Here is a 25,514-nt window from a genome sequence, read left to right as displayed (position 1 = left end):
AGGGATGGTGCTGTGTAAAATGACTCTGCCTTAGTCCTCTTCATCTTCCTCATTGCCAGAGGACAAAGTGGTGGAAGTTACAAAAGGAAGAATGTTGTGTAGTTTTTAGGGAGGAGATGAAACAGGCTCTGGGTGGTCAGGAGGTTCTTCCAGATGACTGGACCACTACAGCTAATGTGATCAGGGAGACAGGTGGGAGGGTACTATGTGTGTCAGGGAGGCGGACAGGGAGACTTGGTGGTGGAACGAGGAAGTTAAGAAGAGAGTGGACAGTAGTACAGGGAGATGCAGCATAAGGTGATGGTAGAGGTGGCAAAGGCCAAACACAGAGCATATGAGGACTTGTATGCTGGGTTGGACAGGAGAAGAAGTGGATTTGTACAAGGTGGCAAGGCAGAGAGACAGAGATGGGAAGGATCTGCAGCAGGTTAGGATGAGTTATGGATGTAGTGAGAGAGGACATGAAGTTAGTTGGTGTGAGAGAAGAGGATGCAGAGGACAGGGTTAGATGGAGGCAGATGATCTGCTGTGGAGACCCCTGAAAGGGAACAGCCCAAAGGAAAAGAAAGGTGTAGGATATAACAGAAACAATCCCATCCTTTTGCAGCCTACAGTGCAGAGGAGAAATAGCACAGAGTGAAAGGTCAGACGGGCAGAAATAGATTCATTGCACCCACGTTTTCTACAACTGTGGTGTTCAACAATATTTCTTTAAACAACAGATTGCTGATTTTTAACTGCACATTATTCATTTCAGCCTTTTTTTTACGGCTCAGTTGGTCCCTTTAAATATGGATTAGACGATACATTGAATCAGATTTTTCCCGAAAGGCTAATTTATAAACCCCTCTCATCCAACTCCTGCCTCCTATAGCACCTTCACATCTACACCATCATCACTAGTTAAAACATGCTGGCAACAAACATTGGTAAGTTCTGTCTAGGGACATCATATTCTTCCTCAGAGAGGTCATCAGACAGAAAACTAGAGCTCAGGGAGTTTATAATGAGCAAGGTCTCTTCTCTCTTTGTTTCTCTTTCAGTCGCTCTCTACTCCCTTTGCACAGCCTGACGTCAATGTTGTAATTCAGACACGCAGACACAGCCATGTTTCCACTATCTGCCAAGCAACCCCTGCTCGACTGAGTCTAGGAAATCAGCTTATGACAAAGTAAGCATTTCTCACAGGCTCTTGTTAGGACAATTAAAAAAAATAATAACTTGATTAGCTCTGTGTCCCTTCTTTTATTCTCTCTCTCAAGCAGAATCATTTTAATGAAGGGGGAGCTATAAAAGTGAGGGCTGCACTCCTGTTGAGACCTGCAGAATATAAAAACTGTGAAGGGATTTCACACAGCTTTTGCAATATCTTCTCATAATTATAGAAACAATCTAGGACTAATGTTGGACAAATTTTTTCTGTGTTTTTATTTTCCCATTTAATGGAAGTAGCTGCTGGTCATCTTAAAGTGTCCTCCGTATTTCACGCAGATTAAACAGATTGTTTCATTTTATACCATCATAATCCTGTGAACACACTTCACATTGAAGGGTACCAATTATGTGGCTCTACAGTACAGCAACAAATGCAGTGATGCAAACTTCTCCCATTTTCGGAAAACAAAAACAAAAAAACAAAAATAAATAAATAAACAAACTAGCAGCAGGAGGTTTACTGTCATCCAAATCATCTATGAGTGGGCATATTTACACAGTTTATAACTTTTACCAACTTGATTCACAAGCATGAGTGTAAAATTTCAAATAGCTTACTGTACGTGATTTTTTTTTAAATCTGGGAACAGTTTAAAATTTTTAGTCTGTCTGAGAACCAAAAATTCTCCACTCTGTGACGCCAAACAATCAGGATGGACTGAGTGTTTCCTTCGTTCCAAAATCTCCAACAGAGTGAGAGGTCTTCTCCAGTAAAACCACCAATGAATTACAGTAACTTACTGTATATTAGACTTCATTTTCAGGTTGAAGCTTCAATTAGGCTCCAAACACAACTAGATGTCACGAGGACTAACATTTCCTGATGCAGCTCAGTTCAGGCAACCCACAGCTTTGTGGTCCTTGTCGGACTTTTCTCTTAGACACACGTTTCTCAGATTGTATTGGCTCTTTGGACAAATAGAAATGAACCAGAGAAAATAGCTTTGGACCTTCTTGTTTTTAGCTAAGGTACAGTATACAGTGTTTTTCAAGTTTTAAAAAGCAGCTCTTCACTTGGCATGTGGAAGATGTCTTTACCAAAACTGCCTCTCTGTTGCATCGCTTAGGAGTGTTTCTTACACAGAAAACCAAACCCTCAATCTACTCATCATGCAGACATGAGCCGGCTGCTTGGCAGCTAATTGCATGCTCAATTATCTAGCTGATCTCTTCTAGCTATTCATCAGTCAGCTCAGGCTTTTTGAGAGAAGGAAGAGGGAATCCCTTTGTTTAATCACTCATTAAATTAGTACGCAGTATTTTCAGCCACTAACTGAACCTAATGGTGATAACTGTTTGTTTTTTTTAAATACTTAGACAGTCAGGAATTTAACATCCACAATTACAGATCAACTGAATAAACTGCATCCACTGATGAAGATAATGGGAGAACTGCTCCTGGAGCGAGACTGTTTTCTCAGCACAAGTACAATTCCTTTGACGATGAAGCAAGATTGGAAGCATTTCATACGTGACTGGCCATTTCACATTAGGTGGTGCAGATGTTCAGGTATTGACAAGTTAATAATAAATGGGAAAGCTTTTATCTGTTCTGTACTTGAAAAGAAAAGCCAGATTATTGTGAAATGTGCTCTGGCTGTCACTGTTCTAATTACAGCTGTCTGACAAGCTTTCACTCTTCCATTTCTTACTCAAATTTGGTCACAAACTAATGCATGCGCACACACATCCATCTCTTCTTTTCCTGGTCATCCATGCATCTGCCTTTAAAGATCAGCTCCATTTAGTCTATAATAGTGTGGGCAGTATCCTGCCATTGCCACCTGAAAACGGCCCAAAAGAGAAGAAGGTGCGGACATGGATCTGGTGATTCATAAATGAATGTTACAAGAACAGGAAGGTCTGTTCTTAACCAGGACAGATAGTAACGGTGTTATTAGATGGATACATCCATCTTAGGGAAGTGGATTTGCCAGTGAAATAGATAAAGCTTCTGTGGCACACAATGCTTTTACCTCAACCAGTGAAAGAACCCCTTTCAATTTAGTCCTACCATATTTGTCCTTAAAATATTAATCCTGTTTATCTTTCAAATGTCAATTTTCAGCCTTTAGTGCAAAGAAAATCAGACGTTTAAATCTGTTAATAGAAATACAGTTTTTTTTGGCTGCACATCATTTTGATGTTTCAACAACTGTTCTTTGTACAGACAGAACTTTAAAAAGTATGTATTAAAATTACTGATACTCTACTGCATATTTCTAATAACTTATATGTTACACGTAACAATGGAAAAGTAATTGTCTCATTCTTAACTAATGGGAAGGGAAGATTTGAATTTACTCTAATTTTGCAGCCAGTTCACTCCCCCAAGTGTGATGGTGACAGATGCCATGTCCCACTTTAGATAGATAAGATATCACACACTCCAACTACATCAGTGGCCTTAATTATCTGCCTTTGCTAGTAAACAATAATTCAAAAGGAAGTGATGGTCACTTTGAATCTTATATAACATTAATGGATAACAGGCCCATTAAGCACGGCTGCACTTTGCATTACATTAAAGAAGAAGGTAGACAATACAGATAGAAAAGCAGTAGTAAAGCTACATCGATAAGCACTATGGCAATAATGCCCGTTTGAATAACATCCTAAAGACAACCATTCAGAGGCCCATATTCTTTTTTTTTGTTGTTGTTTATATTTTGCTTGTATTAGGATTATCTTAAAATATAGACATTTTTAAGATAAAAAAACACGGCAAAAAATGTTCCTAGTTTTCCACATACAAGACTTCATATTACAATGGAGATGGTCAGATTCATTCTAAGGACGTAGTCTCATTCGGTACAGTAATCTGTACCATAAAGTTTGGTTTATTTCACTAATGTGATCCCTGTGTTCGGTGCTCACGGTTGATGTCAAAGCAATGGTGGTTTACTCTTACACGTGATAAGATCAGTGGTACCAGAGATACAGATGGCCACAGCACTGGCACAATGGTCATGAATGATAAAACAATGAGAAATTCTTTTCGCTTTCCATTTTTCATTTTGACAGGATTAATAAGCGATGGAGCAGGCACAGGAATCAATATGCAAACAAACGTTGTGGGAGTTTCTACTTCCTGTCACGGTGAGCTTGGGATGTGCGAATTTCCATAATGATTATGACTTATAAAGCAGAACCAGATGTATGTGCATCTTTATGAGTCTAGCGAGGAGAATGCTTATACATATTTCTGTCTTTGTGCTTACACACAGTTTTAGTAGTGAATCTACACAGATTTACACAGATTCTAGTTGTGAGATCCTTTGTGAATTATGACCCGATTTTAATCTAAACATACTTCATGCTCTATGTCCTGCCCATTCAATCAGGGAAGTAACAATTTCCATTATAATGCAAATCCGGTTTAATAGAGATTCTGGAGTTGATCCTGTCAATGAATATTGATAAAGTACAATTAATAGCAGACAGGGAGCAAAAGACTCCTGGAGCCTTGATGGGGCCGTGTCATTAGTGGTGATTGGGTGGTGTTGAGGTGAAGCTGCGATGTGGCATAGATGGCAATGAGCAGAAATGAATGAAGTACTCAAAACCTGTATTTAAGTAAAAGTACAAATACGCGGAAATTTATTCACTGACAAAGTAAAAGTAAGTACATAATTTTTATTTTACTTAAAGTATTAAAAGTACTTGACCATTTGTTTTCTCTCTTACCCTCTGAACCAGTGCTACTTTATGTTTGGGTTGGGGAGCATAAACTAATTAATACTAATAGAAATAAATAACAGGTTGAAGCTGTTTATATGATGTGATTTTTACACTACTCATGTTGTAACATCACATAGTGACAGTAACAACCAAACCAGCAGCGCTGTAATTTCAAGGATAAAACATTGATAAAATGTCAACTGGGCTGGAAATAAGGTCGCGATGCAGAGAATTAAAGAGCCACGGAAAACCCTTAACAAAGGGAAAATATGACTGTAAAGGTCCGTGGTCATCTCGTAGCATTACTTTGTTATTTGCACCTGATTTAGTCCAAGTAAACACAGTGGATGTTCGTGCGTTATCCCTCATGTGGCTGCCTTCCTTCAATCAATCAATCAAAATATTCAGGAGTCACACCAGGAACTCTCTTCACATTTCTCTCTTTCTGCGTCAATGCCACAGAGGGAAGGCGAGGTGGGCAACGCCAAGTTCGAGCTAAGGAGGATCAGAACTTCAATGATCCCCATTAGAAGTCACATTTTGCAGTTAATTCAGTAGCTTTATATCAAAAACCAGACCACCATTCCACTGGTTTTCACTTCAGAAATGTGTTCTGTGCAGCGAATGCAGCCAAAGAGTACAATTACTGTATACCGGCTCACTTTGACTACTGTTAATATGTCGAATAAGTCTTTTAAATGAGACCATGGGGGGAGAAACTGACACTATGACTGCACCTGGTTTAGTGAAGAGATTCCTCTCGCTATTGAAAAAGAAAAAAAAGGCAAAAAAATTATGAAATATGTAAAGTAATGTCATTGCATTTAGTAACAACTAAGTATTTGTCCTAGATGTAGCAAAGTAAAGTTCAAAGTAACCATAATTAAATGTACTCAGAGTACAAATACATGACATTACTTTTAGTAATGCGGCACTTGTTCCTTGTTCCTTTACACAATTAGTGATGACAACATTACAGACAACAAGGCAAGATGGTTTACATATTCTTTGGCTGGGATAATGTGCAGGATCCAGTAAAACCACTGGCTAACAAAAGAGATGATGAGCCTTGGTTGGTGACAGGGGTCTTTCTGCTTTAACTTGCACTAAAAGCCTAGTTTAATGAAAGACTTTGGAAATGAGGAAACGCTTCCATGGTCCACTCTGTTAGTAGTTAATTTCCCTCTTCAGGGCCATAAACATATTGTATTTTAATCGTCAACAGAACAGGATTCTATAAGAGATACACAAATGACTGCAGCCACAACCCTACTGTTTCATTAGTTTCTCAATAAAACGTACGTGTGCCTTGAGGCTACAAGAGGTGGAGGATATTAACGTAATTCAGAACACTTAAGAAAACTCTCTGCACGTCATCTACAGGTATGAAACTTCGCTCAGCTTTGAAACTACAGTCTATATTCAAGGAAAACATAAACTTAGCTGCACCCAGGCAGCAGGTGCATTGGGGTTAAAATTCAAGCCTTCACAAATTACGTACACATAAACAAGACCAATAATCACCAGCATGTGAACTCCCAAAAAGAGGGATAATTGGTTGCTGGCATGTCCCACATTAGCCTGTTTGTTTGGTTTTTCTACCAGCCCTTTGAATGAGGGAAGCTGAGCAGATGCAACTTCTCCCTGGGTGCCAAGAGTTTTACACTTTCTTCCAAAAAAAAAAAAAAAAAGCCAGCACAAATATAGTGATGGTGTTACTCCAAAAAATAAATGTCTACATAAATGGGTATTTAAGGCATTAAACATAATCATTTGCCTTTAACTACTTCTTTATATAGAAAAGTATACACAGAACAAGTATCAGTAACTACGATCAGAAGCCTGAGAAACTGATGGGACCTTTAATTATACACCCTATTAGAGCAGAACTGAGCCCTGCTATTGATTTACACAGTCAGAAAATCCATATCGCAATTAAAATGACAGGATTGGTCAAAACGCAGGCAGAGACTGTGGGCAGGGCCTGTCACAAAGAAATACAGTAGTGGAATGTGTTGTTTAAGTACGGAGTACGGAGCTGAACATCACATGTAGCGATGTAGTTTTAAAAAAAAAAAAAAGCTTTCAAGCAAGTGGCCAGGGGGATGTTCGAATGTGTGGCAGCCTATAATATAAACCCATTTCAACACCTAAGTTAGGTGTTGTTAAGACTAAATGCAGTCATCAAAACTTTATTGGGTAACAATATCACAGTACTGCGCAGCTTCCAGGAGTGAAAGTATGCAGCTGTTTGAGTTTGAAAAGAGGTGCTGCCATAAAGGATGTACAGTACAGTAAGATGGATGTACGGTACATCAAGCAAAGGTAGTGCTTTACTGTATTCTAAGCACAGTGAAGACTAGAATCAGGTGTATCCTTCTGGCCTAGGGACAAAGGTGTCAACCATTAACTGGAACATCCCTGGTAGCTCACTCCTCATTTCATTCTTCACCCCTTTCCTTTTATTCCTACCTATAAACATCACAGCACAAATTGCACTGCAGATAAAGACCACACAGTGGCAAAAGTAACACCTAAGAGTTGTTGAAACAGTTCACAAGGTTTGGGACTTTTAACACCCCATGAGTCACATAAGCACTCAGCAATCAGTCAGACGTGTATTGGTCGGGCTGGAGCGGTTCTCAATGGATGTTCAGACTTTTATATATACCCACAAAGGAAGCCTGACAGGTGTATCTGACTTTGTGAGGCTATTTACGGAGAGCTGTTGTGTGCTAGCTACTGTATAAATGGTGTTTCATGACTGTGGGAGTAGGTCACCTAGGTTTAGTTGGAAATGGATTGTAGAGCCCAGGTCTAATCAAAGGGAACCTCTGGCGCTGACTCACTTCACGTTAAATCATACTGGAGCCATTTCTCTTATGTCCCTGTGCCCTTCTCTCACTGTCTACACAACAGCAATACAAAAAGGTGATTGGATGGAGCAAAGCTCTTTAAAATAATGAATAAATAAAATGTCTCTGAATATTGTGTGAAAGAAGAGACCACCGCATTTCACCAGTGTCTGAAATACTTACTCATGACATTTTACACATTACCAATGATTTAAGTCCGTTTATATCACAACTTTCAAGAGCAGACATGACACAGGGCTTAATAGCAGCCTTCAAACATAATGAGCTAAGACAAAACATACTATGAGACATAAAAAGGCTAAAAAGTGGGTCTCCAGCAGCTTTTCCATCTAGAGAACCTGCAGAGCTTATATCCATCAGAATCAGACATTTGTCCTTACGATGAAGGGAGGGACAACTCCCTTCAGTCAGTCATAATAACAGAACCTGAAACTTCTACTGCAGTAGCTCTTTAATTTATGCTGCAGATGGACCATGCAAGGCTCAAAAAGGAATCACAAGACATTTAAAGTCCTAAATTTGAATGAAAATCACTGTAAAAAAAATAAAGAATGACAATCCATGTACACTTCTTAAGAGCCAGTTCAAAGCTCCCATTCACAAATTTTAATTTTGAGTTTTAAACCAAGTTGACAGCCACTAAAAAGGAGTCTTAATTTACAGAAAATGTTTCTGTAAGAATAAAGTAAAAGCTTATTACTTACTTGTTTTATTGGTGGGATGGGGAGGGCAGAGTAAAAGGGATCTGTGATGAATATAGACCAATCGGCTCTTAGAGCTTTCAAAATGTAACTGACCTACACTCTGCCTGATCCCCGAACATCTGACACACATCGAGTCAACAAGGTAGAGAGGAAGGATGAAGGGAGTTTAGTGCTGCACATCAAGTGAACGCAGCCTATTCTGATCTTGCTCACACTCTCACATTCATGTTCTTTGGTTTTACACTGATATGTTCCATTCACGGAAAAACTGTCCATGTACAATAAATGCGTAACAAAACAGAGGGTTTAAAATAAGTAATAAAATTCATCCCTTTCACAGAGAGTGGGAAAACAAGCTGGTGTGGAAATAGGAACTTGTGTTTTATTGGCATTCAACTCAAAAAAAACCATGAGCTGTTTATAGAGCTCAAGTATTAGTGTGGGTCTTAATGGTAACTCCGGTCTAAAAGGTGAGAGGAGAACTACTCCAGGGCAGACCCAAGCTTAGACTCTCAACTAAGACTTGATATCCAAAAGGTTTCACATGCATGTTAAGCCCACTTCATGACCCACATCAGCACATCACAGAGTGCACAGGCTTTTTCATACAATCAAATGCCCACATTACTGAGTGCTGAATTACAGTCTCAATGTGAGTCTGTGCAACCGACATCAGCCCAATTAAATATTTGTAAAAAGCAAAAGTCAGACTTGAGTCAGGGTTGGATGTACTCTAATTGCACGTATCCCACAGGACTAAATATAATGATGGTGCCCCTCCACTAAGAGCTCTGCTCTCAGATCAATGAATTTCCACATTTAAACATGGAGTGTAAGCCAACAGATCAATAGACTCTTGAGTTTGGGATGAAATGAAATAAAAGAGGCAAAGATGTGGAAAACAAGGGAGCGGAGAAAGATTAATTATAAAGATAGAAGTCTCAAGGTGTCTACAGCAGTGTTTCCCAACTGTGGTCTTCAGTCACTGTTGCCCTGTTTGTTTTTTCAAGTATCCCTGCACCAGCAAGTGTGCATTACCTGATCAGGTGTGTTCAGTCAGTCACTGATGTGGGGGAATACAAAGAAAATCATTCTATTCTAACTTCTGACTGACTGCACACCGGATCCAGGTAAAACACAGTGGGTAGTGCAGAGATAGTTGGGAAACAAGCAGGGCAGCAGTCCCTGAAGACCAGGGTTGGGAATCTTTTATTTGGTTCTGGATGCAGGACACACTGCTGGTTTGCATCGGTCACTACAATGCCTTTTTTAAACTAGCGAGGAATTCCCACTGCCCCATCATGCCATCACGCTCTCATGTGCAGATCATACAGATAAAATGATGTAAAACCACTTCATTGTGTGAAAACTCTTTCAATTTTAGTCGATGATAAAACCGCGTGATCAGAAATGGCATTCTGCATTCAGCTGCTGTCAGTCAGGACCAAAACACTGCCCAAGACCAGGACTGAGGTTCTATGCAACACTACCAATAAAGTCCAAGTGACATTTTGACCCCTCTCTAAATTTGTAAAAACCCGAATGATTAACCTTTTGTGAAAATGGACAGTTCAGCTATTAAACAGATCCAGGGTTTAAATTGGACAGCTAGAAAATGGAGCTTGAAAAAAAAATAAGAACTGTTTAAAGCAGGTCAGGCCAACACGGACTCTGGCAGTATCCACACCCACGCCTCTATTGGGTCTCCTCTGGGGACTAATGAGCACTCTCCTGCAAGGTATTGAGCCAGGTGTGGATGACATTTATTACCAATACTGCTGGTTGAAATATGTCTGCAACATGTTTAATGAAAATCAATAGGGCCTATGCTGAGGGGCAAGTGCACTGTTGAAGCCTACTACAACCGGGCGAAAAAATATATAAGCCTATATTTGTCAAAACCCATCTCTTTGATTTAAAGCCATATATGTCCTGTATTTTTAATTATAAAGATTTTCATAAATAGATTAAATAGCATCCACAATATGCCAAAATGTAGTATTAAACTCCAAACTGCATAATGTTCACCTGCGCTGCCTGCACAGGCCATAAAGAAAGTGCAAACACCTGCGAGAGAAACACTGAGCTTAGACTCCAACTTACTTGTCGGTGGATTCCACAGAGACAGAAGCCAAACAAAGCCAACCATAATCCCGTCTACATCCCCAAAAACAAACCACACGTTCTCATCCAGCCCTTTGTTCGGTGATGCTTTTAGGATCAAAACCCACGCTCCCACAGCCAGTACAATAAAGTCAACCCTAATTCTGTAACCTATTAAAAACCAAAAAGCTTCCTGCTCACCTTGCGTCTCCACTGCTCCTCCACACGTGGGGACAAAGGGAATCCCGACGTTGTCTGCGCGTTGTTTTCGGGCTTTGCGGAGCAGCTGTCACCACATCTGATCTGAAAACGCCTTTTAGTCCCTGTCAGCGGGGATTTTCTCCATCCTCTGTTGGGATGTGCCTACTCCAGAGCTGCCTCCGGCGAACATGGGAATCCAGACTCTTCGCTCGGTTTTTTGGTGTGGACATGATTTAAGGGGCTTCTTGCTGGTCCACTTTTTCCCCGTAGATCAAAACCAAACTGGAACTAAACTGACGCTTCACCAAAGTCATCTTGTGTGTCTCAGCAGTTTCCCGTGTCCCCATTCCCAAGTGTCCATCCACCCAAGAACAAACCAAGCCGGTGCGTTATGCTTCAGGTTTTGAAGGCTTTCACGTATCAAACGCGTCTGAAACTCTCGGTTCCCTCCGTCCAACCCCCCTCCTCCCCCTCGCCCTCCTCCTCTCAGCAGTGTGGACCAATTGAAAATCAGAAAGAGAGAGAGACGATCCCAGGGCTCCAGGCTGGTGTGGGACCAGAGCTGTCGGTAAAATCCTAATGAAAACATGACAAATTATTTAATTGTATCCCGTAGTATTTAACCATTATAACGATGAGCAATGATGGGTCTGACCACCTGTGAATTACAAATGTTAGGTTTTGTATTAACCACGGAGTGTATTTTGACAACAGTACTATGTTACCTACAGCCCACGTAATATTATTGCTGTTGATTATTAATATTCCCACCATTGTAAACCCAACAAGCAGGGGCGGGGCCAGAGAGGTGGCGCTGACCACCCCCACATTCTGATTGGCCAGCCTAGGTGCCACTCCCCGAGCGACAAGGTGTTAGGTACCTGCTGTAAAGCCATAACACTTTACGTTTATGTACATTTGATGTCGTTTTAGATGTTGAGGTACATTACAGTTTGGTATCAGTTGCAACCAGGCAGATTATCCCCTCTGCCCATCTGTTTATTACTATTTGTTTATTTGTTTATTTTGAGGCAAAAATAGTAGTTAAATTATGTATTTGACATTTCTGACACTGAAAAAACGATATAAACACACTATTAGCCAATAAAACACCATTCATTATTCCCAAAAAAGGTTTGTACATCTCAGTTTTCAGACCTTTGAATTAATTTAACATATGTGCCCCCCTATTTTGAGTGTGTGCACCCTAATAAAAAACACTTTTTTAGGTTTGCAAAATGTTTAGCTGTAAAAGACAAAAGGGAGGAGGAAATTAGTCCGGTGATGGTGTCAAGAACACGTAAATACAACATAGTATTCCTTTTAGAATTATCTGCAGATCTCTTGAAGTGTTTTTAGATCATCATCTGAGTTACAGTAGTATACAAATGTCATCGATTCATGCCGACACCAATTCTTTCATATTGATATTGTACATTTACAATGTACCCTCGAAAAAACACAGTCAGGAGTTTTGAAAAAACACTGCAGATATGAGTTAGAGCTGCGATACTTTTGAAAAAAAAACCTATGAAAACAACAAAAGTGAAGACTGAAATCCCACTCAGTGCATATCTCACTCACTTAGTAACATTTTTGGTAACCGTGCCACATGCACAGTTGTAACTTTATGGAAGAAACAGGCAGAGTATTTATATGTAATTTTCTGGGGGTGTATAAGTGTGCACAAAGGTTCATGAAAGATACTGTATGTATAGCTAAGTTATAGAATCAGTTACGTGACACGGAAGAAAGTAAACGGATGATAAATATTTTTCTTCTGGACAGACAAATAGGTTTTGGTCAAATAATGTGTGTACATTGTTCTATAATCCTGGGTTGTGTGAAGCCTTTTTATATAATGAAAGAATTAACATTTGTCTGTTCAGAGGATTTGCCCAGTTGTGTTTGCTGTGTGCTGATGATATCTAAACTACACCAAACCTGTGTACATTTAGAGTGCGGAAATATGGCACGGAGAATTGTGTTGCATATACTTTATCTAAAAAGAGAAGACGCCTCTGATGTTTTTATTCACTTGCTTTTGAAAGTGGATGGTATTTTATTTTGAAGAAAAAAAGTAAATATCTTGTAAATGTTTTTTCTTGTTTATATGTTGATTACCATCTCAGTACATGAGTGTGTCATACACAAATCCTGGTGGTTTTTATTGGTGGACATTCAGTAGAGGCTCAGAAGCACTCCAGTGATGCAGCAGCTCAGTGACTCATGGATTCATTTAACCACAGAATGCATTCAAACAAACAAAAAAAAAAAATTGTATTGAGTGGCTCTGTCAGAGTCCAGACATTAACCCAATACAGATGGCACTGAATGACACCAAATAGAAGATCTCAACAGACATCCTAAGAATTTGGCCCAGCTCAGAGAGAGCGGACTTCCTGACCATTGTGCAGGTCTGATCTGCAGCCAAACACACAACGTCAGTTTAGCTTCACTCTGCATGAGAAAGTCTGCACACCTGTGAATGTGGGCATGATCTCATGGTGAACGCATACAGTGAAGACAATTTTCTCTCATCCACCCTGCTGAGGCACATCCTGATTAGTACCGGCAGAGGCAACTTTTCGGGTGGATGAGCGCAGTGTTTCACCCCAACCCACAACTGCAGATGATTTCAGAAGATATTCCCAAGCTGCAGTAAATAATCTGTGATTTAGAACTGTGCTGAACAAGTCAACATATGGAAAAATGATGGGGGAAAAATGTGTCTCTTGTAATCTCATATGTTACTGTATGGTTTGGGAACTGTTCTCATGATCATTTTTTTACTATAAAGACACGGCCCCTAAGTGATCAAATTATTTCCCAGGTTTAACAAACCATACCGTTATCATCAGTAAGATCAGTTGCAGTGAGCACAAATAAAGCAACCCTTTCCCCCATAAAACAGTTTCCCACAGATATAAAAAAAAATCAACACAAAACTCCATTAGTATTTCAGCACACATAAGGTTTTCATGGAGGATCTGTGTCCCAGTGGGGTCTGCGATTAGAGAGACATGCCACAGAGAATATTCTGTGTAACGGAGGCATTTATGGTGACATGTAGACAGAAATACTGAGATGTTGTTGTAAATATTTTTTCACTTTTTCCCCGGATTTTTACTGGAGTCAAACTACTGACCCTGTGGTTTGTGGACGACTGCTCTGCCAACTGAGCTACAGACACCCCGTCCTAATTTGACTGTTATAATCCACTAGAGCTCACATTTAGTGACCAAGGTTGACCAAAGATGTAAAATTATCCCCACGTGATTAAAGAATATTTATATGTTAGGTATAACTAGGCCTTTTTATTTAGATCCTTTTTGTTCCTCTGATTTGCTGCAATCTGAGCAAATCATCCTTTCCTTTCTAACAGAAAAGATTTAGGCCCAATCCCAGTTCCCCCACTTAGCCCTGAATCTTGGTTTTGTGCATTTGTGTAGGGGTTTTTACTTTAGCAGTCTGGAGTGGAAGGTAGCCAGACTGTGACAAACTGTCATAACATTTTTACTAATATATTGGTGCTTATTTTAGCCCCCATTTTTCCTCACTCATAGATTTGGGTCCCCCCCCCCATTTTATGTTTTTTTGGTAAATCCCATATCTCACTGCCACCACAAAGCATGACTAATCTCCCCAAACGGCTCTAGTGCAGGTCTCTGTTGAAATGAGGATGTTATTTACTAACCACATCATTCAACCCTTTGTGTCTGGTAGCAAACAGGTTTTTTATGTGAGACAGAAAAGGAACAAAGACATCGGAGGGCTGAGCATTGAGGTCAACTTATGCAAATAAAGTATTTAAGGCTTAGCATTGTGAGAAATTAGGTGGTGAGATGGTACAAGGAGGAGAGTCCCATTTTTAAATCCTTCCTCTATTGTGCTGCCAATTACAGGTTCAGTGTGTGTGTGCATGTGTGTGTGCGTGTGTGCACACGTGTCAGTGTTTGTCCGTGCGTAATAGTACATCTGGTGCACAGTTGCCTCTCATTATTGCAGCCCCAGCTGCAATAATGAGAAGGCTCATGAACATAGTGCACTATGAAAGTACACAGAGTCAACCAAGTCAAGGAGGTCTTATCTGTCACCCATGATATTTACAGTGAAACCTGCTGCAACTATTGTCCACTGCTTCAGGTCAGAATATTTCATCAAGTCACACTGGTACAATTCAGAATCTCAAGACATGAAGGATAATATTTTTACACAGATCCTTTTGGCGTCTACAGCTAAGGAGAGGAGATGAATCCATCTTGCTGGTCTTCTTATATAATATTGATTGAATGTGTATTTCTGGATTAAACTATTTTTCTATATTGGCAAAATATTGTTACTCATTCACATTTGCTAAAAGTGAAATAGTCACATTAACTGTGCTAAATGACTAAATGTAAATGTGAAAAACAAATTATAAAATTAGGGAATTAAAAAAGGGGACAGAATCAGTAAAAAAGCCACAAATATGCGATCGGTGTGCATGAGATCACTGTAGCTATGGACCTTTCTAATTTTTATTGCCACTTATTTATCATTTATCATAATTAGGCCTCATAGTTTACAGTTGTAATTACTTAGATTCAATCGGATCTTTCTGAATGCTCTGATGCATCCAACGTGGTGCTTAATATAGAGGAAGTGTCTAAAAAACAAGTGAATAACAATCAGCGAAGAGTCTAATGTTCAATTTCAAAGCACAAACATTCATGAGCCACACAATTAAGTATTTAATGACAAATAATGGATGAGTAGGATGTGGCTGATGGAACAATGATGGATGCTACAAAAGGATGACGACTGTGGAACTTGAAAACAATATAGATACAGCCAACATCTAGCAGCTGTAATGAACAAAAGACCATAACTTAGTATTTAAATCCTTCAAAGACCTCTGTTTGGAGAGGTTGGGGTGGTCGGATAGGGACATAGACCTACTGCATATGGGAGGTTAAAGGGTTTGTTGGTTGATGACTGCTGGGGTGTAGAATCATGATGGAATGAGATGATGACTGCAGTGTGGAAAAGGCTTTGGCTCTGTTGTCATTTCTAAGTTTGTCAAATCCCTGGGGACCCTATGAGAGATGATAGAATAAAGAGAAACAAGGAGCAGTGGGTCCGGTTGGACAAGCCAAAAAGCACAGTGACAACAGAGGTAGGAAGATATTTATAAGCGTATGGCAGGAAAGGGCATATTTGAGGTGTTTCAGATAAATAATCTGCTTGTGTCTATGCCCAGTATTTTTAACCATCCTGTGACTCTGTCCTAAAAACTGGAAGCTTTTCTGCCATCTATACCATATGATGGGAGCATGTGCAAGCCTGACACCAGAGCCCTTTAAAACCTACTACATCTGTTTCTAGAATCCGTGTTTGGAGTTTATGAGAATTAATTTTAGAATAAGTGATGCAGAATGCAAAACAGTTCACACAGAGCTATTGTGAAAGGGAAGCAAACCAAAGTGAAATATCTGTTTGAATCAATAGGCTTGAGGTATGTTTGGTCTATGCCTCTAGTAAGCAGAAACCCTGAGGAATTGCAATCTCTCTTCTTTTCTGTTTGAGCCTCTGCGCTTGGGAGAAAATACAACAAACACACACACACTCTTTTTGTGCATCTTCACACTCAGCTGCACACACAAAGCAATTTAAACCACTTGGTTCCTGCTGGCTCAGGCTTTACAGACATTGTATTGCTGGTCTGAGTCTGTCCCATCCAGTTCATGGTAGTCAAGAAGAGGCACAAGGAGATGTTCCACCATGTGCCCTTCCCTGTGTGGAGATAAGAACTGTAAAGATATACAGTACCATCATACTGCTATGAATAAAGTCATACTCTGATTAGATGTATTTACAGGAGATCAACATTTAGCTTTCTAACACATTAGGATTATATTTGTATATCTAAGTTTATTTATATTCTAGAGCTGAGCTGCATTTTATTTTCAACCAAAGAGAGAGGAAAAGGATTCTGTTGAACTGAAAAGGGAACAAAGGGGAAATGAATGCAAATCAATTCAATCCTCACCCCTGCGTCTCAGTGGATTGACTCAGTCACATATTTAGACATTTCTGTATTGAGAAGAAGCAAAATATGGAAAAATTATTACATGCAAAGCAGATTTCAAGCTTGTATAGATGCAGCTACAGAGATGAACATATTCTCAAGGCTACAAGTACTATGTCTTGATGCTTTCAGAGTGATCTCATTTCACTGATATAATTCCTTTCCTCACTGACTGGGCACCAAAACACATAAGGCAGGACTCATCCATACTGGTGAGAGATGACGTCAATGTGTGTAACCAATAATATTTATTGAAACTATGACACTGTGCATTTTGTACTTCTAACTGGCAGAGGAAGTACACAAACACAATATTCAAGTAATACTGCATGTGTTTGCCTAAAATACTCTATTACAAGAAGAAGTACTACTTTGAATTCTTTACTCAACTTGAAGTACATATGCACATGCACTGAAATGTAGGTACAAAAGTACAAGTACTCCACTGAGAAAACCCTGTATCATAAACAGTATTGAGTTTAATGTAGTTGAAAACATACATTTACCAGTCGTGTCCAGAGTTACAGTTTTTGACAAATGCTTAAAGGTGAAATTATGGCAAAGAAATTGTAAAAATTTTCAAATATAAGTCCAAGCTGTTACTGACCAATTTGTGTGTCAATAGGGGGCAAACCTGTAGTAATATGTCATATTTTAGTAGATACTGTATTGAGAATCCTTACCTGCAAAAAGTAGTTATAGCAATAAATGTTATGAAAGTAGGAAACTGCCAAGTGCATGTGCATGTGTGTGTGTGTTGTGTGTGTGTGTGTGTGTGTGTGTGTGTGTGTGTGTGTGTGTGTGTGTGTGTGTGTGTGTGTGTGTGTGTGTGTGTGTGTGTGTGTTACTTTTTCAACAGGAGGATTTAAAACTTAAGTAACACAACCATGATTAGAAAACACTGCCATCTGGTACTTTGAGAGGGGTGCTGAGACACATGCATGTGAGCATGTAAGCACACACACACAAAGGATACACATATAAACAGGTGTACGAAGAAATACACACAAATATCAGCAGGTAATAACTAATTGACAGGATGAAAGACAGCGATGTCATTCGCTGTCTTCTTATTGGTCTCAGACAAACACACACACAAAGATAATTATTGTACTGCTGTTACATACTATGACTTTGCATATTTGTTTGCTTCTCTTTTACCTACCAGAAACTGCAGATGGATTTATACTTCAGGCTGCTTCATTTTTCTTTCCAGTTTGGAGAAAATTCCCCATCTGTCAAATAATGTTATAATAATGTATCGCATTTGTAAAGAAAATGTTTACCTCCTCTCCACCCTGAATTTACAAGAAAACATTTTGCCTCAAAGCCATATTTCTCATTTTTCTGTTTTCTTTCTGGCCTCAAACATAAACAGCTTCATCCCATGATGTGGTTAGGATTAGTTTGACCTTGGAGATCACTGAGTTTAGCAGATGTATCAAAGCACACTCCCAAGCTGCTGTAGCAGGTGAGAGCTGTGTTTTTCAGAGGTCATAATCATATTCATCTCTGTGTGTGGTGCCAAAAGAAAAACATTTTGACTGTGATAAATGTCAAGAATTTCAGTAAATTTCAAACTTTCAAATAAATATTACAGCAAACCTGTTCGTTGTATCACTGGAGTTTACCTCAGAACTGACCTTTACTCTTTTCTAGCCCATTATAAGAAAATACATTTCTCCTGTATTTTGACCTATTAATATTGCAGTTTTGGATCTTTTCAACAGCAGATGGAGAGCTCAGCAAAAATAGTGCTAGAATCAAGTTTGAAATAGTAATAAAGTGTTGTGCAAATTATATACAATTGCTTTCCTTGAAAACCTTATTACATATACATACAACCCCAATTCAAAAAAAAGTTGGGTTGGTGTGTGAAACGTAAATAAAACCAACTATTTGTCAAAGCAGAGAAATGTACGCCAAAAATGTTTTACGCCATCACCATTTCATTCCTAGGCCACATCATCTCACCAGGCTAAATCACAATGGATCCAGTAAAAGTTCAGGCAGTAAAGCAAGGGCCAAATCGGGACTCGCGATGGCATCTTAAAAGGTCCTTAGGATTTGCCAACTTCCACTGCCGCTCCATAGTAGCGCCTCTCCACCGACTCACATCCTCCATCCAAGTTCACATGGTCCACCCAAGCATCCACAGCCTTCGAAACACTCAAGACAAGTATCACCACAGCCCCCATACTCACTTCACCAGACCCCAACATTCCATTTATTGTGAAGGTCGATTCCTCCAACACAGGGATATAACCTGTTCTTTCACAACCTTCTAAAGAGAATAATAAAGTGCACCCATGTGCCCTTTTCTCCCGAGGTTGGCCGACTTTCCACAGCAGAGAGGTCTTTACGGGCCACAAGAATCTGGAGAATCTCTGCTCTCCTAAGTGTCAAAACTGGCCATTTTGACTTCTCCCTCTCAAACCACCCTGGTTCCAAGAATTGCAAAGAGGATGTCTTAGCCTGTATATATGACCCAGAGGATCAACCTCAGGACCCCGCGTAAATTCTACCCTCCCTAGTTCATCTTGCTGCACTGAACGTGGACCTGGTAGAAGAGGTCATTCAAGCCGTTGCCCGTGCACCAGCAACCTCCACTTATCCCCCCTCAACTTTTTTACATTCCTGAGAATCTCTGCTCTAACATCATCCATTGGTGCCACGCTTCCAACTTAACCTGTCACCTTAGTGCTTCCCGGACCCTTTTTGTTATCCAGCAATGCTCTTGTTGTGCACAGACATTTGCATGTGCAAAGACATTAAGGAGTATGTTGCTGCATGTGCGAAGTGCGCACAGGCCAAGTGCCCCAGACATCCTCCTAGAGGCCTTCTTTGCCCCTTATCTATCCCTAGGAGACCCTGTTCCCACATCTCCAGGGACTTGGTGACTAGACTTCCCCCTTTAAATGGCATGAACACAATCCTTACATGAACCGAGGACCTCAATTCCCAACCAAGTTCTGGGTGGAATTCTGTTGTCTGTTGGGAATTTCAGCTTTTCCTCTGGGATTTATCTACAGTTGACTGGCCAATCTGAGAGACTGAACCAGGAACTGGAGACAAGCCTGGATCTACTATACACCCAAGACCCCTCCACATGGTCGGGAATTGTGGTCCGGGTGGAGTATTGACACAACTCCCCTCTATCCCAAGCCACCGGGGTCCCTCCCTTTTAAGTTGTGTATGGTTATCAACCACTGTTGTTCTCCACCCTGGATACTGATCCCATGGTTCTGTCGGCTGCTGCTGCGGTACGACGCTGTCACCTCACTTGGCAAAGAGCACACGAATCAGTGGCAGGTCACGAGAAGTGGGCCAACAAGCGAAACTCTCCTGCAGTACAGTATGCTCTTGATCAGAAGCTCTGGCTTTCCACCTCGGACCTCCCCCTTCAGGTGGAGACCGGTTCTGTGAGTGATCACTTTATGTCACGAAAGATATTATAGGAGCCCAAAGTTATCTCGACTGTCTCGTCTTAATGCACTGGGGTGTACATATATGGGTAAACCGAATAAATCAACCCTTACACATGTTGTTTCTTATACTGCCAGTGATTGTTCACTTATATGATTATCTGTGTCCTTATATGCCCTTCGTTCAGCAGCCTGATCACATAAACACACATGAACAAACACAATTTCCTGTCATTCTTTATTCACAAAGAGAGAAACAACATCCTGGTCATTATTTCAATCAGTGGACAATTAGTTGATCAGGCCAGGTTCACACAAACAGACACAACCAGCCTCCAAGCATGAAACAAAGACTTCCACAAAATTACATTAGTTTTTTTTTTTTTTTTTTTTCATATTTCAGAGACCGGTGGGAAACATTTATGATCCTGTAAACACTCATTAATATATAATATGTTTACATGCCAAAATGCTCACAGTGTATTATATAACCCACCTATAAAACTGGGTGCAGGATCCAATCAGGTAGTAACGCAGAGAAACTGTGTTTGGGCATGTCACAGAATGCCTTCTTCGTGGCCTCGATTTGAGTTTTTTTGGGGTTATCCAACCAGGAGTAGACTTCAGGTCAGACCCAGAACAAGCTGAAGGGATGGAGCGATATGTAGATGGTAGGTAGGTAATTTGTCACGCAGTATAATAAACTGCAAAGGTCGTGTTCACTGTAATTATGGAGTATGTTACCCAAGAGGCATTAGCTGCGGTACATCAGATAGTGGGAGAAGACAACATCTGTCTCATTCTCTCGTATCATTAGTGTCTTTGTTTTCCTCTGAGGCATGAAATTGAGGCTCATAATTTCCCTTCAATCTGTATGATAAAAGGCCCAACACCCGTAATGTTTGAAAGAAAATGTCATCAACCACAATTTTCTTCTCAACAGCTGTTTCCCCCGTCTTGAAACACATTCTGATCATTTCATTTGTTTTTTAGACATTTTTTGTCTGCTTTCAGACACACACATCATTCAACTTTACTATGTGGGAACACACATACACACATCTAGCTGAGGTTGGAGACTGTGAAAATACATTCATCTGCAAAAATCCCTGTGGGTTAAAGGCTTTGTCCCCACACGTTCTTGTCCCCTGCAAAGCATTTGAGGTTTGCATGTCCGTAAAAAAACATCTGTTCCTGAAATTTCCCTTGGAGGAGTGAAAATGTGTCGAAACTGTGTTGAATCCTCTTTGTAATGAGTGTTGGGAGAGTAATTGCTGGATATTCAAACACTCTGCACTTTGTGACGGCGCTGTTGCCAGCGGCAATGTTAGCACAAGGTTGGAGAACATGGTCAATAGAAAAAGAAAGACAGAAAATGTTTTCAGCTCAAGCTGAAGGGAAGTTGTTTTGCTTTTGTTCATCAGTCCTTGTGACCATGAATCTAAATGAAGGTGAAGATCCTCACATCCACTGGTTTATCTATAGAGAAGAGGGAAATGTACAGTGTCACACATATCTGATATGTAGATTTAAAAGCAGACCCCATGACATCACTTGTGAGTGACACTGAAGTCATGTAAGGTTTAACTAGCATCTAAGTCCAGCTCAGCATGAATGACAGGCTAAAAAGATGGAACAGAAAAATAATTCAATTTGATAAAAGTCAATGCACGTTGCACTTTAGTGAATATGCCACAGCTCTTGGGAAAAGACGATCTCATTTTGATGGTTTTGTCATTTCTGCCTGAGTTTAGTGAAGACAAAAAGCTCTGCATACAGCGAACGCTGAAAGCCCACAGTGACACAGACATTCAGCTTTGCTTTGATTTCCCCCAGAGGGATATTGTCATGGTGATGGAAGGAAGTTGACAGTTACATCAAGCTCTCTGGGGACAGCAAGAAGAAAGGGGTTACAGTAAAGTGTTTTCACGTGTGTGTGCATGCGTGAGTTTGTGTGTGTTTCAGTTCCCTGTGCGGCTAAATAACTGCATACTCCAACCGTAATGTGGTTAAAAGTGAAAAGTGCTAGAAAACAAGCTGCCAACAACCAAGGTGCTTCAATATTCCGTCATTAAGTAACAAGATTACGATTAAGTTAATCATTAAAAATCAATAAATATTGAAAGTATTTACATCTCAAACTCTTTCAAAGCAGTCATGGGTGTCCTAGTGGCCTCCATCTCTGGTCCCCGTCCTGCACAGTCACTCAGTTTTTAAGGCCGACCTTCTTATCTTTGTGTTCCTTCTCTGTCCTAATGATTGATGTATCTCTACTCCAAGGGACATTTTGTGCCTCCATCTTAGTCTTTTCAATAACGTTTTCATGGAGCTGTTTTAAGTGTGCGTTTGTCTTCATGGTGTAACTTCTTTTTAACATACAGTACATACAAGCATCAGATGAAGCGTCACGGCACAAAGAAAATCAAAGCTGTTTTGCAGTATCAAACTGCTGCAGTATCAGTTCATTTCAGTGTCTATGTTGTTCTCAGACATGCCCATGTGCATCAGTCTGCTGCTTCTGGTGAACAGCACAGACACCATAATACTATGATAAAAGTGTTGTTGGAGGAGGGGATGATGAAGAAGATTAGGAAGTCCATCTGTTGCAGTAGTCAGCTCCAATCACCATGTGGAGCTACTGACTGTGATCATGCTCATGCTCATGCTGTTCTTTAACTAAAGAAGACAACTGATCAGATTTGTAGAAGAAAATTACAGTACTCAGTGAAATACAGCAAAGTGTGGAACCTTTGAGTGCACGAGATGTGTTAAATCAAAAGCTAACTACCATTAACTGCAACCTTTTACATGCAGCATAAAGAGGTAGTTATCCCGTGACACTGACCTTATCTACTGGTTAAAGTCATTGTTTTAAATTGAATTGAACGTGCAAAATGTGCATGAATTGTACCAATGAGGTGCTTTATTTATCTTATCTAATACGGAAGTCCTGACACATCTCCTGTTTATTTCTCTATGTTCAAGGTCTGATTGCAGTGCACAGGTACCTTTCTATTGGGCTGAAAATGTCCATTTAAACATTTTAAGAATAAAAGTTTGACTGTAACAAATAAAACATGGTGTTTTTTCCCAAAATAGTAACATATACTGTAGATATTTTTAAATAAACACTGAATTGGATCCAGATATACATTTAGCTGCAAACACCACATTTAAATCCCTTCTGTTGATTATAGCCCCCTTTGAGAAAACAGAGTATATTTGCGTAGTAGTGTTTATCCGATTTTAAGGTGCATGCAAAATGAATTTAGAAAATGTGGATACATTTCATTTGCACTGTACTATCAGTTAAGGGAAGTAGGGGTTGCTATGGAATTGGGGCAGACTAATGTTTAAAATGAAATATTGAATTATTCAAATAGTTCTGACCTTTCTCTCTTTATTAGAGGCTGACGTTCATCCATGCCTCAGTTTTTGATTTCTTACGTAGCGCTCATAAGATCAGATCTTCCAAACCGTTAATCCAGCTCCTGGCCCATATCAGCCTCGCTGTTCCTTTAAGACCCACACTTTTCTTCTCTCCCCTCATCTGAGCTTCATCCACTCTGTATTATGACCCTTTCAGGTATCAAGATAAATCTGTTCTGCTTCTTTTGGGGCAGGACTGGATTAGAAAGAAAGAAAATGCAGTGATGCGAAGTCAAGATGTCCTGCAGTGTTGTGTTGACTGTACAGGCTGTTCTGTCTTTAAAGACTCAAATAATGAACTGACAAATGTATTGTATGGCTACATCAAAGGTGGTGACTCCCACTGAGCAGGTAGTCAGGTTTATCTGAATAAAAAGCAGCGGGATTCCCAAACAAATAAGGCTGTTTTTGGTACAGAGGGCAAAGTTACTGTCTGTGAAGACAGAAACGTCTATTAGACAAAAGAACAAGATTTGGTCTAAATTTAGCATTACATCTCAAATAAAATGTGATAGGGTTAATAACATAATCTCCTTGGGTAGTTTTGCTTTAAGAAGGCTGCTGGTTGACCCGAAAACTTATTATCTGTGAGTTAGCACTTCTGTTAGACTCGTTTTCCACCCGAGATTAATAGCTTACGTGTTCTCTTCATGCCTCTTCCAGCAAGTCGCATAAATGTAATGTTTTGAGCCGTGCAACTGTCTGAATTTATCAGTTTCTTATATGTCAACACTCAGAGACCTGTTCATGGTGCATGACCATAAAGCCTTCAGGCTTTATGATTTTGATGAAAAAAGTATTTACTGACGGAATTGAACTGCGGACCTCGTGGCAAACAGGTAATAGAACGATGGAGTGACTTCAGATGTAGTAGAATTGCTTCACTCAAACATCTCTAAGCAGCAAACACCTACATAAATCAAAGTACGTGGTAAATCACTTCCAGGTCAATATTCTGATGAAGGGCACAGGCTGAAATGTCATTATGCATTTAGCATCTAAGGTGATGAATGGGGTTGTAATCCTGAAGTTTAATGTTTATAGATCCCAAAACAGATTCAAGCTCTGCTCTTTTCAACAGAGTAAATGTTTTAATGCTGGACTGGCTCCTACTCTTATGGCTGTGAATGTTCAGTGGGACAGAAGCAGCTCTTAGTTATTGGTTTGTGTCAGAATTATTTGGTAGCATTGTCCTATTTGTCGGATACTTTCAATGGATTTTGTTGTGTGTGTGTTTTGTATTTTAAGCTCTGGCAATGAATCCAATTTCCCTTGGGACAATAACGCTGAAGTTGAAGCTGGAGCCCTGGACAGATCAAGTAGGAGAGTTTTTTGTTTCTTTTCAAAGACTAGCACAGGCAAGTGGACTCCCATCTGGAAGCAGAGGTCAGATGCATCCTGGCAAACCTAGCACACACAAGCCGAGCAGTTTTCTCCTGATATCAGCTCATCCTATTATAGTGTCTCCACATTAGCGAGATAGAGCAGTGCTAAGCAGCACTTAACCTGAGTGTGCACAACTGAATTAGATTTGTTGGGGGAGGAAGAAACACTGTAACTATTACTATGTCCAAACGTCTGTCATATCGCAGATGGTGACGCATTGACTACAGGAGGAACAGAATCAATTTAAGATGAACTTTGTCTATCAGGGTGATCAACTGGGTGCTCATCAGTCATGCACTTGTTTATATCCAAGCTGTGATGGCTCCCACCAGACTCATCTGTTATCTGAAGTGAGTTTAGCTTGCTGCATAACAGTGCACCGAGAAACCAGCGAGCAGAGGTGAAACTGCAACTTCTAAAGTCA

General features: G+C 40.0%; 1 protein-coding gene across 1 annotated transcript in view; it reads right to left on the bottom strand.

Moving 5' to 3' along the window:
- pde4ba (phosphodiesterase 4B, cAMP-specific a) overlaps positions 1–11,152 on the bottom strand; it is a 157,822-nt gene extending 146,670 nt beyond the window's left edge. The window contains exon 1 of the mRNA XM_067514488.1: positions 10,781–11,152. The gene's annotated coding sequence lies outside the window, so the exon portion shown is untranslated. The remainder of the gene's footprint in view (positions 1–10,780) is intronic.
- Positions 11,153–25,514: the final 14,362 nt, after the last annotated feature.

The sequence above is a fragment of the Channa argus genome, chromosome 8 (genome assembly GCF_033026475.1).
Source record: "Channa argus isolate prfri chromosome 8, Channa argus male v1.0, whole genome shotgun sequence".
NCBI lineage: Eukaryota > Metazoa > Chordata > Actinopteri > Anabantiformes > Channidae > Channa > Channa argus.
Note: the sequence above shows the minus strand (reverse complement) of the source record. Positions and strands in the feature narration are given on the sequence as shown.